The 24152-nt window shown below is 39.9% G+C and overlaps 2 long non-coding RNA genes across 2 annotated transcripts; one reads left to right on the plus strand and one right to left on the minus strand.

Annotated features, from left to right (window-relative positions):
• Positions 1–81: 81 nt before the first annotated feature.
• LOC115276306 lies at positions 82–9775 on the minus strand. The gene is made up of 3 exons (XR_003901882.1): positions 9620–9775; positions 2341–2390; positions 82–273 (listed from the first exon to the last, which is right to left on the minus strand). It is a non-coding gene; the product is annotated as an uncharacterized LOC115276306 (long non-coding RNA).
• Positions 9776–16675: 6900 nt separating this feature from the next.
• Positions 16676–22274, plus strand: LOC115276305. Its single transcript, XR_003901881.1, has 3 exons — positions 16676–16845; positions 18754–18843; positions 20574–22274. It is a non-coding gene; the product is annotated as an uncharacterized LOC115276305 (long non-coding RNA).
• The last annotated feature ends 1878 nt before the right edge of the window (positions 22275–24152 follow it).

The following is a 24152-nucleotide window of genomic DNA, read 5'->3' on the forward strand; positions in this document are numbered from 1 at the left end:
AGTAACTAAGTAAGTTACTTCCAGAAAAGGAAAATGCAATGTGAAAGCCATTTTCTATCAGTAATTTATAACCAGGTGGAAGTCTGGGACTAAGCACAAGATGAATCATCACTTTCCAGAGCTGTGGGAAATCTGCACTTTTTAGCAGGATAGAACAGTTGCATTGATGGCTAGGTTAAATTTCCCATACCTTTTGGAGAACCCATAATAATACCATACGTGGGATGGTGAGAAATGCCTGGACAATGGAAGTGAACGTTTTTTAAAGCCATCCTATGGAGTAAGAAAGGAATTAAAAGTTAGCATCAGTAACTGAAAAAATGATGTCTAAAAAATTATTGGAGGTGAAGAATGAAAGAAAATCGACATACAGAGGTGAGTCTAAATCAATGATACCATGTGTCAAAATTGCCTGGAGGGCTTGTTAAAAAACAGACATTAGAAATAGGCCCCATCCACAGAGTTTCTGATTGAATAGGTCTGGGGCCTTAGGGGTTGGGGGGCCTGACTATTTGCATTTTTAATAACTTCCCAGGAGATGCTGATGCTGCTGGTCCGGGGACCACACTTTGAGAAACACTGATATAAATCATTGTTAAAATAAAACTTAAAGGTATATTAAAATGTTTCTGAGATATTTCTTTAGTATAATGTTTATACACACAAATACATGTTAGAAAATGCATAATATCGCTATCATTATGTAGACTGTGATTCAAGATTGTCAGTTTAAGAATAATTTTTATGTTTTCTAAATTTTTCTATTTTCATGAATTGATTTTATTTTATTGTAATGAGTCTTCATTACTGGTATGGCCAAGTAGATTCCTACTGATCCTGACCCTTTCACAGTTATAAACTCTGGACAGTAACACACACACACACACACACACACACACACACACACACACACACACACAAAACCAATGACCTGAAGGTACTGGAGAGTGAATAAAAGCAGATTATGGAAAAGAGTTGAAATTTGGGAGAAGGGAATGGTACTTAGATCAAAGTTTTTATCCTGAGGATATGCTGAAGTTGGTGTGGCAAAAGGGGGTAGGTAATTTGATAGAAAACATGCAGTCTTTTGGAGATGAAAAAAACCATAGGACTGAGTTTCAGGGCAACCACAGCCACTGGAAAGTGAGAGGGGAAACCCAGAAAAGAGAGACTCAAAGAAAGAGCAACCCAAATTCTGTGGATAAAGTCAGCCTAAATCCTTGTCTGACCTCTGAACCATACATATTTGGTATAATCTCCTAATGTTTCAACTAAAGACGAAATCTGAGTTTTTATTTGTGCTGCCGCCCCACAGAATTAGTTTGAAGATTAAGTTCAACCATGCTATTTGCTAGAACAAAAATGTTAGCACTCTTTAGAGAAATATAACAATCCAAACTCTTCACAACTTATCATTCATGATATCTACAAAACCTTAATTGACAGTTAAACAATTAGAAAACCGTGACCTCATTTCAAAAGTGACAACCAATCCAAAGGTTGGGATGAGCATATGAGGATATTAATAAAACTATTTTAACAGTGCTTAGTAAAATAAAGATATACTCACAGTGAATAAAGATTTTTTTTTAAGAACTAAGCGAAGAAATAGAAATTATGAAGAAAACCCAAAAGAAACTCTAGAACTTAAAAGTACAATGTCTGAAACTTAAAATTCACTGGAGGGGTGCCGGAGTGGCTCAGCTTGTTAAACATCTGACTTTGGCTCAGGTCATGATCTTGCAGTTTGAGTTCGAGCCCCATTTTGGGCTCTCTGCTGTCAGTGTGAAGCTTGCTTTAGATTCTCTGTCCCCCTCTCCCTCTGTCCCCCACTCCACTGTACACTCACTTTCAAAAATAAAAACAAATATTAAAACAAAAATTTTTTAATGCCCTGGATAAGTTTACCAGCAGAATGTAAATGGCAGGGGAAAGAGTCACTGAACTTGAAATAGGTCAGTAGAAATAATTCAAAGTGGGGGGGGGAAATGATTGAAAAGATGTGAACAGAATCTCAGTAACCTGTAGGACAATATGTCAAGACAAAATGTCCTGAATATGTGTAGCTGAAGTCCCAAAAAGAGAGCGAGGAAAAAATGGGATACACAAAATATTTGAAGATATAATGGCTGAGATTTCCCTAAGTTTGGTAAATGATATAAATGTACTGATCTGAGAATCTCAGTGAACTCCAAGTAGGTTAAATGTGAAGAAAACCATGATTCGGCAGATATGGGACAAGCCGCTAGAACCTAAGGATAAAAATAAAATCTGGAAAGCCAGAGGAAAAAAATGACGCATTATATGTGATAAAAACAATTCTAATGATTGGTGACTTACCATCAGAAACTGTGGAAGCCAGAAGACAGTACATCAGTATTCTTAAAGTACTGTGGAAAAACAAAACAAAACAAAAACATACCTTGAAATCTGTATCCAACAGAAGTATCTTTCAAAAATGAAATAATGATATCTCAGATAAAATAATTTATTTCCAGAACACCATGAAGTTTTTCAGGTTGAAGGAAAATGATACCAAATGGAAATATAGTTCTTCAGGAAGCAATGAACATCGGAAATGGTAATTATATAAGTAAATATAAAAAACTATTTTAACCTCTTCATTTCTTTAAAATACTTAGAATTGTTAAAAAGAACTTATGACATTGTCTTATGTGGATTGCAAGGCATTTAGATGCCATACATGTAACAACTTCAGCATAAAGATTGGAGGCAGACCTATAATGTAGAAAGGTTTCTAAATTTTATGTGATTTGGTACAATATCAACTTCAAGTAGACTATGAAAGTCAAGGATGATAGAGCAACCCCTAAAACTACTGAAAAACAAAGCAAAGAGGTATAGTCAAAAACATAACTGATAAATTTATAAGCCTCTTAAAAAACTATTTTAAAATTCATAAGGGAGGGGCCCCTGGGTGGCTCAGTCGGTTAAGCACCCACCTCTTGGTTTCAGCTCAGATCATGATCTCACAGCTTTGTGAGTTCGAGCACCACGTGGAGCTCTGCTCTGGCAGTATAGAGCCTGTTTGGCTTTGTCTTTCTCTACTCTTTCTGCCCCTCCTCAACTTGTGCTATCTCTGTCACTATCAAAATAAATAAACTCAAAACAATTCATAATGGAAATAGGTAGGGAACTAAAAAGAAGAAACTCAAAGGAAACAAACAATAGAACCAATAAGGTAGTGGACCTAAATCCAATCTTAGCAACCCTTACTTTAAAAGTTAGTTGACTAAACTCTCAAATTAGAAGGCAGAGATTTTCATAATGGATAAAAAATCAAGATGAAATTTTATGCTCTGTACAAGATCTATACTTTAAAAAGACACAGAGTGGCACGTGGGTGGCTCAGTTGATTAAGCGTCCAACTTTGCCTCAGGTCATGATCTCACACTTTGTGGGTTCAAGCCCCACATCAGGCTCTGAGCTGATGGAACCTGCTTCAGATTCTGTCTCCCTCTCTGCCCCTCCCCAGCTTGTGCCCACTCTCTTTCAAAAATAAACATTTAAAATAAATAAATAAAAAGACACAGATAAACCAAAACTAAATAGATTATAATGATATATCACGCAAATAGTAAGCATATAAAGGCATAAATGGCTATATTAATAGAACAGACTTCTCAATGAAAGTTTTAACAGAGATAAAGAGGAACAATTTAAAAAGATTAAAAGATTATCACAAAGACATAACATTCATAAACATTTATGCACCTAAAACAGAGCTCTAAAGTACACAAAACAAACATTGAAAGAATTAAGGAGAGATATAAACAATTCCACATTCATAATTGATTTTCACATCCTTCTCTAGGCAGCTGATAAAACAGCTAGACAGAAAAATTAGTAAAGACATTGTTAACTAATTGGAATTTAAATTAAAATAAAAAAAGAGAAATTAGTATGCACATATATTACCTAAAGAACACTAAAAAAAATCTTGACCTAATTGCTGTTTATAGAACATTAACTCTAGGATTGTCTGGGTGGTTCAGTCAGTTAAGCGTCTAACTTCAGTTCAGGTCGTGATCTTGTGGTTCAGGAGTTCAAGCCCCACATCAGGCTCTGTGCTGACAGCTCAGAGCCTGGAGCCTGCTTCACATTTGGTGACTCCCTCTCTCACTGCCCCTCCCTCACTCACACTCTGTCTCTCTCTCTCTCTCAAAAAAAAAAAAAAGAACATTAACTCTACAACTGTAGAATACACACTTTTTTCAAGTGGACATGGTATGTACACAAGGTAGAAAAATATGCTGGGCCGCAAAAACAGTGTCCATACATTTAAAACAACTGAAATCATGCAGAATATGCTCGCTGACCACAGTAAAATCCTGGAGGCAGATACTGAGATAAAGTTGGGGAAATCAGATGTTTATTAAAAACCAATACCTATGGAAGGAAAGGAGGAAGAAAAGCAGTATTGGACAAAGGACAAAGTTTACATACATTGCAGGCCCAACAAAGCCTGCAGTGAACCCTGCAAGAACCTCATGTTGATGCCTGAAGCGTTTTTCCCACTCAGTGTTTTAGGCCTCTGGACCCCCACCTTGCTCATTCACCAGATTCAGGCTGCCCTGCCAAGGGCATGATATCGGGTGAGGCAGCTCTCTGTAACCAAGTCCTGGTTCGAAGTAGCTGACAGCTAGCAGGTGTCTTCTTGGTGCACTCCCCCCGCCAAGCAGCAAGTCCTTCCTTAAAGAAGAGTCTGGATATGCAACTCTATGTCTATCATACTATATCCCTTGCTCTGTTCAGATATACTGATTTTTATATATTGGCGAAGTACTTCTTCCAGAATTTCTGAGTCCTTTTTTTTGCAGGGGGAGAGAGATTAGTGGGATAAACCGCAGCTCCTGCTGCTACAGTGGTCCTAGGGTCATAACAGATAACTCATGACCTCACTTCTCCACTATCCATTCGCAGAAGACTCTGCTAACATAAGACACTGGCCATTATGCCCTTCTCAGACCTGAGCCTGTACACGTATAGTCCCAGGTGGGCCAGAGGTACTAAGTGGATCACTCGGTTCTATGCTTCTTCCCTGCCCACGTTGTGTCATAGCCCACCTTTTACTGGTATTGGAGTTATTTACCTCTTCTGAAATAGTGATTCCTCCTTCTGCCTGCTAGTTCGTGCACACAAAGAGCTAAGAGTATTTAGGCATCAACCTGAAGTCCTTGCAGGGGACGCTGATGCAACAGTGGTGGATGCCACCAAGCTTGCTCATACCTGCTGTCGCTCAATGTACTGCTTCCATCTTAAAACCTCTTAATTCATGATCTGATGGGTTTGACAGGTTCTGTCTCATCATGGGTAGTTCTGGTGGAGTGGTCATTTAGTGCCCCACGGTCATGCATTCTGTTCTTACCAGAATGCAGTGATATGCAAGGAGATGTTCTACAAAAGCATCTAATCGTCCACGGCAGATGGCCTGGCCTTGCTCCAAAATCCCAGGAGCCTATGTCGTTCCCCTCTTGGGGCTTGCCGCAAACTCCACTTGGCATCTCTGCCCACCACTGGTCCCACCAGTTCGGGGGGATAAACCGACATCAGCTGGATAGGTATGTGGCAGTCTATTTCGGGACTCTTTGTTCCATTCATCTATTGATTTACTTTGGTGCCAATATTGCATTACATGGATTCCTGTAAATTGACAGTAAGTTTTGAAGTCAGGTAAAGAAAGTAAGGCTTCCCACTTTGTTTTTCTTTTCTTTTTTTTAAAGTTTATTTATTTATTCTGAGAACGAGAGAGTAGGGGAGGGGCAGAGAGAGGGAGAGAGAGAATACCAAGCAGTCTCCATGCTGTCAGCACAGAGGCTAATGTGGGGCTCAAACTCAGGAACCATGAGAGCATGACCCGAGCCAAAATCAAGAGTCAGATGCTTAAGTGACTGAGCCACACAGGCGCCCCTGTTTTTCTTTTTTTTTAAGTTGTTTTGGCACATTTTCAATGTGAAAGTATTGCTGGATTGTCTGCCACCCATCCATGTATATGTGTGAATAATTCCACACTTGATTTTTTCATATTGGATACTATCAACTTAAAATGTTATCAATATGGGAAAGCTCATTGTTTACTTTACATATCTTTAATTATTATTGAGGGACCAGCCCTTTTCTTCTATTGGGTTTTTGCTCCGCATCTTTGTAGTTGTCTAAAGACATATGTGTCTCAGGAAATAATTCTGTCTTTGACCTGCTTAAATTATTTTGTATGTTAAAAATACCAGCTTGTAACCTGATTCCTCAGCTTCCTCTCCCTTAATATACAAGCTTCTTGAAAATTGGTATTACCTTGGTGTTTCTACTTCCTTAGTCTACATTTATATTTCAGTAGAATTTGGTAGGGCTCTGTCTTCATCATTACTGTGAAACAATTTCTAAAAGATCATCCTGCTCTTATCAAATCCAAGGGATATTTTTTTTGTCCTTATCTTAGTGGATTTTTGGTTGCATCTGACATTTAATGCTTTCCTCTTCCTTGAAATATTTTGTGGTTAGTTCTCTGGCACTATTCTCCTTGATCTTCTCTCCCTCTCTCCTCTGTTCCCATCACCAATTCCTCTTTCTCTTATTCCTCATCATTTGGAATTTTCCAAGGCTCCATCCTTGGTGTCTTGTTTTCTCCGTTCTATGTGCTTTCCCTGATTGATTGCATCCCATTTCTAGAATAATCTATAAGAACCACCAGTTTTAGATGTATTTTTATTGTATTTGATTGAATGAAGGCAATATTTGGATTATAAATTCATATCAAAGTAAGTAGCTATCACACATCTGCACACATCTGCTGCACAGAAGATTCTACATGTTTTTTTTTCTCACGTGCATCATGCCATTTCTATGGATCATCTGGCCCATGTTTCCTCTCACTTGCTAGTAGAGTGGAATACTGAACAGAACATTCCCCCCCTCCACACACACACACACACACACACACACACACACACTCACCATGAATAACTTGGAGCATTTGGACAGTAAGAATTATTTTTACTGTTTAAGCAAGATGAAGTATCATATAAGCTAATGAGAGTAACAGAAGTTCACATGAAAGTATTCTTAATGTATGACTGTAAAGAAGGTACACTTACTTGGCTTATGAAATAAAACATCTTTCGTATTTATCTATCTATTTTGCTCTAACTTGTGTATCTCTGTTCCTGTCTCTAGGGTGATCACACATCACAGATTGTTCAGGAGAGGTTTTGTGTCCCGTGTCCAGATATAGTGATTAATAGCACCTCTTTTCACTGTCAAAGCTGTCCTGGTTTGGATGATAAATTATATTGATAATCATATGAATTATCTTTGCCTCTTCACCTAAAGAAATTAATTGATATTCAAAACACATTCATTGAAGTGTAATGTAGCGTAACGGTTAGCATCATAAGCTCTCAGCCAGACTATGGGCATTTACATTGTGGCTGCACCATGAACAAGCTGTGTGACCTTTTGTGCCTGAAATTCCTTCTCTGATTATCGGATAATAATGGTTTCTCCCTCAGCTTTAAATTGGATCAGGGGTCAGCAAACTTTTTTCCATGAAGGGATAGATAGTAAATATTTTAGACTTGGTCAGCCATATGGTCCTTGTCACAACTACTCAACAGTGTCATTACAGCACAAAAGCAACCCTAGACAATATCTAAATGAGTGAGCATGACTGTGTTTTGACAAAACTATTAAAAAAGAGCAGGCCAGATTTGCCTAAGTGTTGTACATTGCAGACCGCTGACTTATTTAAACTTGTAAAAAAAAAACTATTAATTTAGGACCTCACAAGGCATAAGAGACTCCTCTAACTTTTGGCATGGAATTTCCCCCCAAAATAGGAGTGTGTGGCTATTCCTAACAGAGGGAACCATCTGAACAAAGATGTAGAGGTGGGATCAGTCTGCTCTCAGGTATGTGAGAAGTGGTATATATCTTCTGTTCTGTTGACACTTCCCTTCACCTTGTTTTCCTGACAAAGTCCATCCCACACCCCACCACTACCACTCCAGTGCCCAACCGAGTATTTACCTCTTACTGTGTCCTACAGCACGAGTCATGTCTCTATCAGGTCACTGGTCACACTACATTGTCACTATCAGACTCTGAGCTCCTTCCTTGCATTACCAAACATGACAGTGATACATGTGTGTGAGGGAAGGAATGAATGAGCTTCACATTATGGTGGGACTCCGTAGACATAATAAATGTGTATTTAACAAAAAAGGGAAAACTAAGCTGATGCTGACACAGTCTTGCCCTGAGTAGCTGTCAGACCAAAGGGGAGAAAAGACAAACACTGGAAACCCCAATGCTTCGCAATGAGGACTGTGATCATGGAACACATATGCAGCTGTGCCCAGGAAAAGCCACAAATGCCAGGGGGCTCTGGGAAAAAAAACTTATAGCAAGATATTGGTGCCCAGTTTTGAAGCATGAATAGAACTTTTCCTGACATGTGGTTTGGGAGGACATTCCAGAAGCATGACATCCACTGAATATGGCTTTAAAGAGCTGAGTGAATCCTGAGAATTAATCCAGTTCTAATGTGTGGGGGTTCTTCCCCCTACCACCAAGCAATCCTCTGACACCAGCTGGCTGTCCTACAATTCAGCTCAATTTTGACACTATCTGATGAAGTTTCAGGGTGATGGTGGGGTGGTCTGGAGCCAACGGTCAAGAAAGAATTCTTGAAGATGTCTTTGGTGCAAAAAGGTGATTTTATCAAAGCACCGGAACAGGGCTTATGAGTAGAAAGAGCCGAACTGGAGTCATGACGGGTCACTGGTCCTGTGCTCTCAGGTTGGGAGGGGTTCAGGGATACAGTATGTCTCTACAAAATTTTGGAAGCAAGGTTTCCAGGACCTTGAGGGGGCTAGCTGGTGCTATGGAAATGCCATTTATTACTGTTTAATAATACTACAGTCATGAGACCCTTCAGATATGTATCAGGGGGCCACAAGCTTGGAGTACGGTTGCTAGCATACACTTTGGGGCAGTTGAGATAAAGGAAGTGGACTTACAGGATCCTGGAGGTTGGGGTAATGTTAAGCTAAGGTTCTCTTTTGCCCCCAGCAAAGTGTCATTTTTGAGGCAGCTGAGCTCCTAGCGGGAGGTCACTCTGCCCCTCTCAAGGACTTGTCAATGGGCTGTAGCCAGTAAGGGAATTTAATTTTTATTTGCCTTAGTTTCCCACATTACCATGACAAGCACTTAAATCTATTTCCTTTGTTCTTGGTAGTCAGGAGTGCCTGGGGATTATTACACAGATTCCACCAGTGGGACGGAGCTGGGGGAGGGGGGGGAGATAGTATGAGATCCTATAGGTCAAGGGCTCCCACAAGACTGCCCTTCACTTCAGATTCCAATCACAAGTCTTAGGTTGTTACCTATGCTTCTGACTGACTAGCTATAAATCAGAGGTTCCCACACCCCTCCTTTGGTTCTTCTAATTTGCTAGAGTGGCTCATAATGAGGACTCCGGAAACCAATTTGCCCACTAGATTGCTAGTTTATTACAGAGAATATTAAAGGGTACAAATCAACAGCCAGATGAAGAGGTACATAAGACAGGGTCCTGAACAAAGGAGAATGGAGTTCAAACCTGGCACTTGGCATATGGCATGTGGAAGGATTCTGGTTCATGAACTTGGAAGTTCTCTGAGCTCTCTTGTCTTGTGTCTTTATGGAAGCTTTATTACATGGGCATGATTCAGAAAATCGTTGGCCATTGGTGATCCATTGAACCTCCAGCTCCACCTCCTCTAGAAAATCAGGAATGGGACTGAAAGTTCCAATCCTTTATTCTTGGTTGGTTCCCCTGGTGACCAGCCACCCTTTCTTTAGGCACTTTCTGGAAACCACCTCATTAACATAACAAAAGACACCTTTATTGCTTTCAACACAGGAAATTCCAAGGGTTTTAATTTTCTTTTTATGTTTGTTTATTTTGAAAGAGAGAGACACAGAGTGTGAGCAAGGGAGAATCAGAGAGACAAGGAGACACAGAATCAGAAGCAGGCTCCAGGCTCCAAGCTGTCAGCACAGAGCTGGACAGGGCTTGAACCCACGAACTACAAGACCATGACCTGAGCCTGTAAGGACAAAGTCTGACCTAACAGACTCCATGACAGAGGTCCCCCTCTAAACTAGAAGGTCTAAGGGTCAGTCTCTCTGGAACTATTAGGTGGTTACACATTACCCGAGGCAAGAGACCACTTTGCAATATCCAATCAGGAAAGGCCAGCTACCTCTCCCCACATTCCTAAGGGTAAGGCTTACAGATAGAAACTTTAGATAGGACCCTGTTACCTAATGTTAAAGTTAACCCGATAGTCACCAAACAAGACCCTGAACTCACTCTGTAATTGGTTAATTTCAAAGATACCCTAAATATTGCAATTGGGTCCCGCCAAAAGTAACGAACGCTCTGAACAATGTGTATGGTTAAAGTTGTTGCCAATGCTGTTATACAATAATGATTGGATGTCACAATTTCTTGTAACTCCCCCTTCTGAAACCCCATAAAAACCCTACTCAGCCCTTGTTTGGGGCTCTCAGCACAGATCCACTGCATTGGTGAAGGCTGTGAGACCGAACTTAGGCCTGGCGAGCCTAAGCCGTAATAATAAATACCTTTTGATTTTACATGCGTGACTCGGTCTTCCTGGTGGTTTCTGGTTTTGGGGTGATATTGAAATCTTGGGCATTACAAGCCAAAATCAGTCGCTTAACCAACGGAGCCACCCAGGCGCCCCTCCAAGGGTTTTAGGAGCTCTATGCTAGGACATGCAATGACCAAATATAAATTTCTTATTATAAATTGCATTATCACAGTACTTTGGTACTGTAACCGAACTAACATGACTTCACTCCTTGGTGAGTCAGAGATAGAAACTACACCAGGTAGAGTTGTAAGGACGCAGGTCTGAATTCAGCTTCTCAGAATAATTAGGCAATAGAAGGGTACACAGTGCCCAAGGAAGGAGGGACAACCCTTGTAACACCCAATCAGGAAAGGCCAGTTAACACCTTTAACATTTCTAAGGACAGGCCTAGAAGGCTAGTCACACCCTATGTGAGGGTCCTGGGCCCACTCTGTAATTGGTCAATACTCTAAATGTTGTGATTGGCTCCCACCAAAAGTATCAATGAATGGCTAAACCTGCTGTCAATAATATTGTATAATAATGATTGGATCACTATACCTGTGTCACAATTTCCTGTAACTCCCCCTTCCCAAGCCCATAAAAGCCCTACCCCGCCTTTGTTTGGGGCTCTCAGCATGGATCCACTGTGCCGGTAAAGTGTGTGAGCCCAAGTTTAGGTCTGGCGAGCCTAAACTCATAATAAAGCCCTTTGCTTTTGCACGCATGACTCGGTCTCCCTGGCAGTTTCTGGTTTTTGGGGAAGATAATGAAATCTTGGGCATAACGGAGTTATTGCACAAAGGAAACTTTTATTTGCAGTAAATAAGGAGATCACAGGGAATAACTTCCAAAGCTATGACACCCTGAGCAGGGTTTAGGATGAATATTCAGAAAGTGGAGCTTTGTCATTGCACGTAAAGGCAGGAAGAAGGCTGTACAGGCGTAGTTAGGAAACATGCCTAGGCATGCATCCTATGTTACATTGAGGAAGTTTGTGTTTCTTTTAGGGCGGAGACTTTAACATTATAATGGAGAGATCAGACAAGGGTAAGGGTTGTGGGCAAGCTCTAAGAGCTAGTATAAACTGGATGGGGTCTTGGGCTCCTGCCTCGGGTAAGAAATTCAGGGCCTTGCTTACTTTTGAAACAGCATTGGGAGTTTTACCATTGCCTTAAGGTTAGGCTGATTCCTAGCTTGGTAGAGACTTACTTTCTGCATTCCCTTTGTTCCCTTGAAATCCTTCTCTACCAAGGTTTTTGCATTTAATTCTAACACCTAGGAAACTCTGCAAGAAATGTGTACTGGCAAGTAGAACCCAGAGGGCATAAATCAATGGAAAATATCTGGGAGCCTAAAATGACTTTTCACAGAAGCTCTGTCTTCTTTCTTTTTCTGGGGACCTTTAACTCTTTCTGCTTCCAGTACCAGTGTGTCTCCTCATTTCCAGACATCATTTTCCTCTATCTCATCTCAACCAGTACAATAGCCCTATTCTAGATACATACTTACCAATAATTGTACCACCAAGTGTAAGATTTAATAGATGGAGGCAGAGGAAAGAGAGACCAAGTTAAGGAGCAAAGAAAGCCTTTATTGGAGTCTGAAGTTCCCGGGTGAGGTTCCAGGACTCCGGAGTGGGGAGTCAGGGAAGTTGTGCCTGGTACGGGTGGGCAAGGTATTTTATGGGTGCAGGAATTCCGGATTTGATCTCGAGCGGGCAGATAGCCAAGTAAGGGCATCTTTGGACCATTGCAGGATGGCATTGGTTGTCTCCTTGGTGAGGGGATGCTGGAAATCTATGGTAGGCCATATTTCAAATGGTGTGAGACATTCCAGATCGGAGAGTGGGGGTCGTCGGTCCCTGGCGGTGCCTGGAACTATTCTCCGACCCACAGAGAAATGGCTGCTTGATCGCCCTCCTAAGGTAAGTCTTACACCAAGCATTTCACTCTGGCCGTTATTTGTCTCTAGTTTACATTAGTACCTTGACTTTAGTCATTTTAACTTCCATCCAGAACTCTGATCCATTGATCCTCTACTTTTTTCAGTGTCCTTTACAACCCACTCCCGACTTCTTACTTCTCCGTTTTCTCAGCATGAATTCCATGCCTCATGGTTTTTATCTGAGCAACTGTCATTCCACTGAAGTCTAATTGCCTCATCATTATTACCACTTGGCAATAGAGCTACAAGATCTATTATAATAGGATTTCTCAAAGTTAATTTGGACCAATAGAATTTTTATCGTAAAATCTATGTAACATAAAATTTGCCATTTTAATCATTTTTAAGTGTGCGATTCAGTAGTAGTAGTTATGTTCACAATTTGCGAATCCATCACCACTATTTCCAAAACTTTTTCGTCACCCCAAACAGAAACTCTGTACCCATTGAGCAATAACTCCCATTTCTGCCTTACCCCCACAACCATTGGTAACCTCAAAACTACTTCTGGCTCTGTGAATTTGCTTATTCTAGATATTTTATATAAGTGGAGAGACGGGGAGACACAGACTCCGAAGCAGGCTCCAGGCTCTGAGCTGTCAGCACAAAGCTCGACATGGGGCTCAAACCCATGAACTGCGAGATCACGACCTGATCCAAAGTTGGGCGCTTAGCCCACTGAGTCTCCCAGGTGCCCCCGTTCTCTAGAGTATTTTAAAGCAAGTCTCATGCATGGCATTTCATCAGTATATACTTGTTTTACAGAGTTTTGTTATCTTCATTTTATGAACTGACACTGGTTTTCCCTATAGCGGTTTCCTTTTAAGATCATGAATCTAAGGGGCACCTGGGTGGCTGCCGGAGTCCAGCTCCAGCAGGTCCAGGGTTCTCTGAAAGGACGGACAGTGTCGGCTCGAGAGAGTGATGAGAGAGCCATATGTTTCTTTCTTGATCACCAGGCAGGCATCTCTGCTCTGTCTGCTTTGGTGTCTCTTTTTATTGATCAAGCAATAACATGACATCAGAAAATAGGAATTGTTTACAGTGACTAATTCTTAGTGATAAGATGTTTTAACCATTGGAAGTGATGACATTAGAAAAATAGAAAACTTTTTATAATGACTAATTTTTTATGATAAGATGCTTTAATCATTGAAAGTATACAGAGAACTATCTCATTCATTTTTGTGTCAGTCCCCACGATTAAGAAAGTGACAAACCTATCTCATTTTGTATGGGATGGTTTTTTGCCAATAATTATGACCTTGTTTTTGATTAACAAATTACAACCAAGTCATGTAACACACGTACAGTGAGGTTGAGCAAATCCCACAACCAGGAACATAACAGGATGTCTTCAGCAAAAACCAGGATGGTATACATATCATTTAAACCAGTAAAGCTAAGATTAAAACATAGGTCATGCTGAACACAGGCCAGGAGCCATTTCATTAGGCTCACAAACCACAAGAAAAAGAATGCTTGTGTCTTAGCCGAAGCCAGGTCCCCACGCGATCGTCCCTGGCATTCGGCGGTACCTGTCTCCTCTGCCCCAACCGGCAGGGCAGAGGAGGGAGGGCAGAGAATCCTCGTGGGTTCTTTTCCTGAGGGAGGGAAAGAAAGGGCAGGAAAGGGGGCGCAGAGAGTGAAGACAGCGCATGGAATCCTATCAGGCCTCTCTCTTTATTCTTCTTCCTCTCCTTCTCTTTTTCCCGGAAAACACTCTATCTTATATACGGTTTTGGGCAGGGAACTGCCCCAGGTCGGTTGCCAGGTAACAGAGTCAAATGAATATTAGAGAAAGGGAAAAAACCGAAAACGAAACTCCAAACTCCGGACACAGCATCAAACGGAAGCGCGCGGACTAGCGTCTGCAAATGCTGGGGAGGGGAAGCTTAACGCTGCATTCCCGAATGCGGATTGATCTTTTGTGTACCTTGGTCCTTCTACATCTGACCCAGCATCACCGCCGCCAAAATCTTGGACCAGGAAATGGCACTCTCGTAGCCTCCAGATGTAAATCTTGTTTTTTGGTTGCTCCCTGGAGAGTGATATATCCTTGCCTGAGGCACCCAAAAGCTCGGCGGCTCCCAACATGCTTGTTAACAAGTTGTTTGAGAAAGTCTTTTTTTTGATGCAAGTACAATGGGGGTGCTATGTGTGTTGGCCTTGGACCTGGGTTTCCTACATCCTTATCATAACTGAAGTCAGCACAAGGTAGAATGTAGACCTTGGGAAGGCACTATGTTCTGTCCTTGTCTTCCACTTCTAATCTCCAGTTTAGGCTCCAATTCTCTTCAGACCAGACTCAATGGACTATGTTTCTGACCGTGTAATTATTTCTTATCTGCAAATTAGGCTCCCTTTCTCTGGGCCAGACTCAAATGCAATTTTTGTGTTTTTAACCCCTTTAAGTCTATGTTTTGGGTCTGCAAGTCTCATTAAAAGGGCCTTTTGTCAAATAATGTTTTGATCTAAAATCTCTTATGCAGGGACAGGAAAATGTTTTTTCATATGGGGTAACTGTGTGGGGAATACCGGTCTGATTGGAACGCTGTAAGGCCTAATTAATGACAACAGGCTTATTTTCAGCATGAGCAGTAGTAGTAGAAGGACCTACTAGTTTCACCTCTCATGGCAGGAGTTGTGTAAATGTCTGCCATTTCCTCATTGTGGCTGTGTTATTCAGTAATGCCAGTGCGGCTCCCAGCAAATGGCTCAGTCGGTTAAGCCTCCGACTTTGGTTCAGGTCATGATCTCATGTTCGTGGGTTTGAGCCCTGCGTCGGGCTCTGTGCTGACAGCTCACAGCCTGGAGCCTGCTTCCAATTCTGTGTCCCCCTCTCTCTCTGCCCCTCACCCTCTCATGCACTGTCTCTGTATCAAAAATAAATAAAACATTAAAAAATTTTAATCATGAATTTAAGTCAAAAAGCTGAAACTCTTAAGTCAGTCATAGTTCAAGTGACATGCAGATATGTAAAAAATGTGAAAGCAGCATATAAATAAATGATTTCTGGGAGCATTATTCTGAAGTACTTCGAATTCCCTGAATTTGCCATGTTCTTTTTCACGTCGCCATGGCTTTTTTCATAACTCCTTTCTCCATCTAGAATGATCTTTCTTCCTCTTCCATATCTTACTGGAGTTTACACTGTTCATTTCTTACATTTCCAAAATGTTATTTTATCTTTTGAAGAATTATTTTTACATTTCTTATTATCCATTTTGCATAGTGTGCATCTTCTACAAAGCCCAACTCAACCTCCCAAAATAGAATCATTCTTTCTCTCCTATTTCTATTATAACCTATTTAGCACCCTGCAGCATTTATAGATCTACTTGTTTGCGTCCATCTACTAGTCTGTAAACTTCCTGTGTTTTAGTCATACTAGTATTCTGAGCACCAAATAATGCTGGCTGTGTGGTTGCCTCAGAAGTGCTTATTGATGAAAAGAGGATGAATGGTTGAACCATAGCAAAGGCTTTCTAATAGGTGTTCTGCTTCTCCCATGTAGTAAAACTGGCCTCTAAGTATTAACATCTTTTTTTCTTTGTTAAGATGAACTCTGCATGATTAAAATGGCCATGATTCCTCGTCCATGCTTTACACATTGTCGTGTCCCTTGCCCCACCGGCTGGCGGGGTGGTAAATCCTTGCGGGTTCGTTCCTGAGGGAGGGAGAGAGAGTAGGGCAGGAAGGGGAGCACAGAGAGTGAAGCAAGACAAGCGTTTTCTGATCAAGCCTCTTCTTCTTTATTGAGAAAACACCGTATCTTATAAAGGTTTCAAGGCGAGAAAACAAGGCAGCTGACCTAGGTCGGTTGCTAGGAAACAGGGTTAAGGGATTAAGGCTGGAGTAAAAGAGGAACCAAACTAAGGTTTTTAGCATAGCACTGAAGGGCCGATACCGCCCTGCCTGTAGGTGATTGATCTTTGTTCTTCTGGCTTCTCCTGACAGGGAGTGGTGCTCCCCTGCCTATTTTTGTAACTCCCCTCAGGGAGTGACATTTCCGGCTAGCAAATGGCCAAGCAGCTAAAACTTTGCAGCTTCCCACAACACATCACTCAGTGTTTTTCACTTTAGATTGAACAGGAATGTCCTGTACAGAGCCTTGTGTCATTCAAGGATGTGACTGTGGACTTCACTTGGGAGGAGTGGCAGCAGCTGGACACAGCTCAAAGAAACCTGTACAGGGATGTGACGCTGGAGCACTTCAGCAACCTTGTCTCAGTGGGTAAGAACAGAGGGTACTGGGCACTAGTTACCTATTGCTATGTAACGATTACTTCAATTTAGTAGCTTAAAAACAATTTTTACTAGTAATTTCCATAGGTCAGGAATTTGGTTGTACTCAGATGTTAGCAGGGACTGCAATCATCTGAAGGCTTGACTGACAGTGTAGGATCCATTTTTTTCTTTCTTCTTCCTCCTTCTCCTTCTTCTTCTTTTAAAGAACTTACGGTTTACTTATTTTTAATTAAAATTTTTTTTATGTTTGTTTATTTTTGAGAGAGAATGCAAGTAGGGCAGGGGCATAGAGGGTGATAGAGAGAGGGGGACATCAGGCTTGCACTGACAGCCACGAGCCTAATATGGTGCTCAAACCTGCAAACTGTGAGATCATGACCTGAGCTAATGTCGGATGCTCAACCAATGGAGCCACCCAGGCGTCCCTGTAGGATACATTTCTGAGATAACTCACTCACATGGCTATTGACAGGGGCCTTGAGTCCCTTGCTGTCCATTGGCAGGTGATCTCAATTCCTTACCATGTGGGCCTGTTTTTATGACATGGGAAATTTCCCTCAGAAAGAGTGATCTGAGGAAGAGCCAGGAGGAAGTCACAGTCCCTTCAATGACCAGGTCTCTGAAATCACATACCATCACCTCTACCTTATTGTGCTTATTAGAAATGAGTTACTAAGTCCAGCCCATGCTTAAGAGAATATCTTGAAAGGAAGAGTGCCAAAGAACTTATGAACATACATTAAACCCACCAGAGTACTCAATTTATGGAAAACTGTTGGGTCTCTGAATATTTAATGAGCTTCATATCAAGCTATAAAGGTCTAAAGAATATTAATTTTGAGTACCAAATATTCCAGTGGACTTGGATGAAAAGAAAATGGGTGCTGCATCCTGTTCATTCTTCGGAGGTTAAAGACAATGGGCTGTGCCCACATTCTTACTTTTAATAAGATTAGTTGACATAGAACATATAGTAAATTGCCTGAATCTTAAATATACAGATTGATGTATTTGTCCCCTATGTTATTTAACCATTCCCAGATTGGTGTAGAAAACATTTCAAGCACCCTAGCAAGCTTCCATTGACCCCTTGCCATTTATCCCCTCAACTTGTGATAACAACTTGTGGCTTCTATCACCACAGATTAGTTTTGTCTGTTCTTGAACTGCATGTAAGTGTAACCACACAGTATATAAGTTTTTATTATCTGGCATCTTTCATTTAACATAGTGCTGTGAAATTCATCCACGTGTTGCAATGGACAGTAGCTTGTTTCTCCTTATTGTTTCATCATACTCCATTTAGTGAGTATACAATAATTCATCAACACACCCATTCTAGTGTTGGTAGTCATCTGACTGTTTCAGATTTGGGCCATTGAATAAAGCTGTAGTGGAAATAAGAATTTCATTTCTATTTGGTATATATACAGGAGTGGAATTTCTGGGTCATGGCACAAGTGTATTTAGCTTTAGTTTATCCTACCAGACACTTTTCCATAGAGGTTATACCAATTTATTTCCTACTAGCAGTGTATAGCAGCTCAATCAACATTTGGTAATGTTAGCGGTTTTCTTTTTTCTTTTTTAAGTTTATTTATTTTGAGAGAGACAGAGAGAGCATGAGTGGTGTAGGGGCAGACAGAGGGAGAATCCCAAGCAGACTTCACACAGTCAGCAGAGCCTGATGCCAGGTTTGAACTCAGGTAATTATGAGATCGTGACCTGAGCCAAAATCCAGAGTTGAACGTTTAACTAACTGAGCCATCCAGACACGCCTGGTAATGTTTGTCTTTTTAGTTTTAGCTCTGCTGGTGCCTATGTAGTGGGCTTGACTTCTAGGATGGTTGGATGTCCACTAATGCCCAAGTCCTATATTCTTTCCCATAAACAGGGTATCAGCAACTGAAGTCAGATGTAATCTTATTGAAGCCAGGAGAATGACGGATGGAGGGGAGAGAAATCTCAAGTTGGGACTATTCAGGTAAGTGAACATGGCATGTGGGAGACAGGGATGTTAGATTAGTATTGATTAGTGAGACATTTATCTTTGAAATATCTTTTAGGAAATCATTCTTTTAAGGCCATACATGTCTCAAAATGGCTGAAGACTATTGGTGTGGGATGGTCAAATGCCTAAATAACATTTCTACATATCAAACACTACCATTTTCTTTGCTTAACTTTTAGAGAGAGAGGTAACTCCCTTATCAGTTCTTTGAATCTTATTTATGCCCATATCATTTAAGACATGCTTAATTAGTTAACCTCCCTTTGGCTGACATCTTCAGCACCCTATTCTTCAAAAATGGGCTTATACTCTTCCCGTTACACATTAACCTGGGCTTAGATATGCCCTCTATCAAAGTAACTTACCAAATGATATTCATATCTTTTCTAATTACCTTCTTTTATTCATCTTCCTTTCAGTGTCATATGTCTTTTCATTATAGCCTCTTGTCTTGTGTTTTTTCAGTTTTCAGATACCACAGTAATATAAATATTCCTCCTTTGCTGGTCTTTTTCTACTTTCTCCGTAACCGTTTTTACTTGATTCTCTATGTCATTTTTATTATCTTGGTTGGTTTCCTGTCTTTTTTCAGTGCTGCTTATTAAATCCTCTTTACCCCCCAGGCCACACCTTGTAATTTAATCTTTCATTTCCCCCCTGAGATTAACCAGTTCTTTCTCATCTCTCATCTTTTTTGTTTGTTTGCTTCTTTGTTTTTTAAAATAAGTTCTGCTTCATGGTGGTTCTCCAGGTCCTTAGATGCTTGTTTGAGTATATTCTCTTTGGGATTCAGACAATATTTTTTCAGGTATAGCTAGTTATTTTTGGTTTTATTTTTGTGTTTTGCAGGGGAAGTTTCCTCTATTGAGATCTGCAGAAATTTATTTCCTGATTTTCTGTAGTAGTTCTCTGTGGACTGTACTTTTCTTCTGTTCATTTTTTATTACATCACAGTGTTTTGATAAGATTTCTAAATTTAATGGAATCCTTTTCTATTAATATAGTAGGGTCTTTCCCCCTCCTTCCTTTCTTTTAGGATTGGAGAAGAGTTTTGGCTTTTCTGGTTTTGTGGTTGTCTTTGTCTTCCAGGACCCTAAATTTTCCTTTTCCTTCCTTCCTCATTACAACCACCCAGTGATGAGAAGGCATTTCTCCCTTCTTTTTTGCCTTCTTTCTCCCTCTGAAACTGCCTGTTTTCCACCGCAGAACTTCCCCCTTTAAATAGAGCCTGTCCTATTCCATGCCTTTTTATGTCATCTGCCTCCTTAAGATGCATATACATGGAAATCCCTATCCTGCAATTGTGCTCTACTATGCTTGGTTACTTATAAAATATTTATAAGTATTTTTATATTTAGTGTGGATTTAATTTTTATGCTGGTCACTTCAATTCACTCTCAGTCCCCTTTGCTAGCATCCTTCCTTTGTCTTTCCTGAAATGATTTTTGGATCTGCCTCTGCCCTTTATAGAGCCTTGTGGTGTACTGGGCCTGGTGCCATGTGGCACTGTGACACTGAATTCATCAAACTTTTCTTTTCCATCGCTCCCTTCGTTTTCTTTTACGCCTGTTTATTCTTCTATCTTTGAATTTTAAGCTTATATTTATTTTAAAGCTGACTGTAGTCATTACCAGATTTCCATCTATTTCTATTAAAACAAAGAATGTTATTTGTTTTTTATTTTTGTGTTTTGCATTCTTCAGAGTGCAAGAGTGAAGTAAGATTACTTACACTTGGGCTTTTTTCCAACGTTGAAACTGGAATGAAAGAATTTACACCACAGAAGAACATTTCTGAAGAAGTGATACTCCATAACACGACTATATACTCAATCTTTGAAGACTGGAAACTTGGAGATAACTCACCAAAGAAAACAAGACAATTTTTTGAACCACGTTGCATTCATTAACAATAAGCCACTGACTGAGGAGATAGATTGTGAATGTAACAGTGCACTGGGCAAAGGAATTCATCTGAACAGAACATCTAATGAACACAACAGAGCCTTCATGCAAAAGCCACATCTTTTTACACAACTGAAAATTCTCACCAGTGAGAAATTACATAAATGTGTTCAGTGTGCGAAAGCCTTCAGTGGAAAGTCCAGACTCATAGTACATCAGAGAATTCATACTGGAGAGAAACCATACAAATGTAATGAATGTGAAAAAGCCCTTATTCAGAAGTCACAACTTACTGTACATCAGAGAACTCATACAAGAGAGAAACCCGATGAAATGTAGTGAGTGTGGGAAAGCGTTCATCCCGAAGTCAAAACTCATTATTCATCAGAGGATTCATACAGGGGAAAAACCTTATGAATGCAATGAATGTGGGAAAGCTTTTATCAAGAAGTCAACATTTAGTGTTCATCAAAGAGCTCATACTGGGGAGAAACCATATGAATGTAGTGACTGTGGGAAAGCCTTCAACTGACGGCCACAGCTCATTGTACATCAGAGAATTCATACTGGGGAGAAACCGCATGGATGTATGAGTGTTGGAAAGCTTTCAACAGGAAGTCAGAACTAAGTGTACATCATAGAATTCACACTGGGGAGAAACCCTTTGAGTGTAATGAATGTAAAAGCCTTCATTCAAAAGTCAGATCTCATTGTAATCAGAGAACTCACACTGGGGACAAAAGGTATCAATGCAGTGATTGTGGGAAAGCCTTTTTCCGGAGCTCACAGTTCATTGGACAGCAGAGATTTCATACTGGAGAAACCCTATGAATGCAGTGAATGCAGAAAAGCTTTTATCCAGAAACCACAACTCAGTGTGCATCAAAGAATCCATATTGGGACGAAGCCATATGAATGTATTGAGTGTGGAAAAGCCTTTAGTAAGAAGTCACACCTCACTGTACATCATAGAATACATACTGGAGAAAAATCCTATGAATATAGTAATTGTAGAAAAGCTTTCAGCAAGAAATCTACTCTCGTTGTTCATCAGAGAATTCATATTGAACACAAATCCATTTAATGGAATGAGTAAACTTTAATTAAGCAATCAAAGTTTCATTACACATCATAGAATTCATTAAACCTAAAAATTCTATGAATGTACTATACTTGGGAAGCCCTCAACAATAGCTTCCAAACTATCAAGCACCAAAAATAAACACCAAGAAGCAACTTTGAGAAATCACGTTTTCAAAAATAATTATATTGGACATCTTGGTTCAGGCCTAATAGTAAAAGTTTTTTTTTTTTAAGTATGATAGAAAAATCACAACCACGTGTGACTGACTTCTTCACTGTGTAGTGCAATTTTTTTTAAATTGGTGAGTAGAGTTGGCCTTTGAGCAACATGGGTTGGGGCAACATTCCCCTGTGCAGTTGAAAATTCATGTGTAATATAACTCTTCAAAAACTTAACTAATAAATAGTTTTATACTATTGACTGGAAGCCTTACTGGTAACACAAACCATTGATTAACACATGTTTTTGTGTTATATGTATTATATATTCTTATAATTAAGTAAGCTAAAAAAAAAGAAAATGTTATTAAGAAAGTCATAAGGGGGTACCTATGGGGCTCAGTCAGTGGAGCATGCAACTCTTGATCTTGAGATTGTGAGTTTGAGCCCATGTTAGATATAGAGATTACTTAAAAATAAAATCTTTAAAAAAATAGTCATAAGGAAGAGAAAATACATTTATAGTACTGTACTGTATTTAATAAAAAATAATCCAAGGACCCGCATAGTGCAGACCTGTATTGTTCAAGGACAAACTTCAAATTAATTAATGAGGACAACAAAGTGACAACTATACTTGATTATCCTACAAATGATGTAGGAATGGCATTTAAAACCCAAATTATCTGTCATTTGGAAGTGGCTATGGATATTTACACCTGCCTTACTTCACACACTAAATGACATCTTTTCCCCCACATCTTAAAAAATGTAAAAGGATAAATTGTAACTAATTACATCTAGCTCTTCCCCCCAACTCTTTCTTGATGTATATAGAATTAAGAGAAGATGAACTAGTGTATTTATAAAGACATAAAAGATTTGATCTTTTATACTTTAATATTTTTAAAAATATTGCTTGATGTAAAGCATTCAGAGGTAACAAATATATCAAACAACAGACAAAGCAAGCAGCAATGTGGATGTAGACAATGTTGGCATACTCAACACACGACAAAAATAGTTCTGTGCAAAGGAATTCGTTTTTCAACTCATAGTACTTATATGAGTACTCGTGAATATCTTGGGATCTTTATATCCTTGTGATTATCAGAATTGGATTTTTAAACAGCTTCCTATATTGGATATTTCTACCACACAGTTTCTGCTAAGCAATTTTACATGTACTTTCTCGTTGAATCCTTTCAGCAAATGCAGAAAACTGAGATTGTCACCATTTTATAGATGAGGCAAGCCTAGAGAAGTTGCTTGACCTGGCTAAACCCATGTGGCTGGTAAATGGAGGGTTGGGATTCAGGTCAACCTCTTCTGTCCCACTGGAGACATGGAGGTGTAGGTGTCATGTCACTTCAGTTCAACAGAATTAAAATGAACTTGACTGGACATAATATGGTATTCTGTATCCTTCCCTTACATTATGTTAAATAAATTAACAAGAAACATGCTTTAAAAAAAAAGTTTATATATTTATTTTGAGAGAGAGAGAGAGAGCAAGCAGGGGAGAGAAAGAGAGAGAATCCCAAGCAGGCTCTGCACTGGCAATACAGAGCCCAACTCAGGGCTCAAACTCACAAACCTTGAGATCATGATCTGACCTGAAGTGAAGAGTTAGACTCATAACTGCCCGAGCAACCCAAGCACCACAGAAACATGCATTGTTAAAGGGGCTGTTAAATTTTAGTTTTTTATATGTAGAAGCTCTTGGACATACATTTTGAAATATTGATTCAAGGATGTCTATTTTGCTGCCATATACATTGTCTTGTGACCAGCCTGAACAAAAAATTATACTATTATTTTATAGTTTGTTTGAAAATTAAGTCTTTGCTTTGTTGAATTGTCATTTTATCACAAATAACTTTCCTTAGAAATTTTTTTATCTAAGGCATCCTTTCCTTTTATTTTTTATTTTATTTTAAAAAATGTCTTTGAGAGATAAAGCACACGTTGGGGAGGGGCGGACAGAGAAGGGGGCAGAAGATCCAAAGTGGGTTCTACACTCAGAGCAGAGAGGCTGATGCAGGGCTCGAACTCACCAACCATGAGATCATGACCTGAGCCAAAGTTGGATGCTCAGCCAACTGAGCTACCCAGGCACCCGGCATTCCTTTTAAA

The sequence above is a fragment of the Suricata suricatta genome, chromosome 13 (genome assembly GCF_006229205.1).
Source record: "Suricata suricatta isolate VVHF042 chromosome 13, meerkat_22Aug2017_6uvM2_HiC, whole genome shotgun sequence".
Classification (NCBI taxonomy): Eukaryota; Metazoa; Chordata; class Mammalia; order Carnivora; family Herpestidae; genus Suricata; species Suricata suricatta.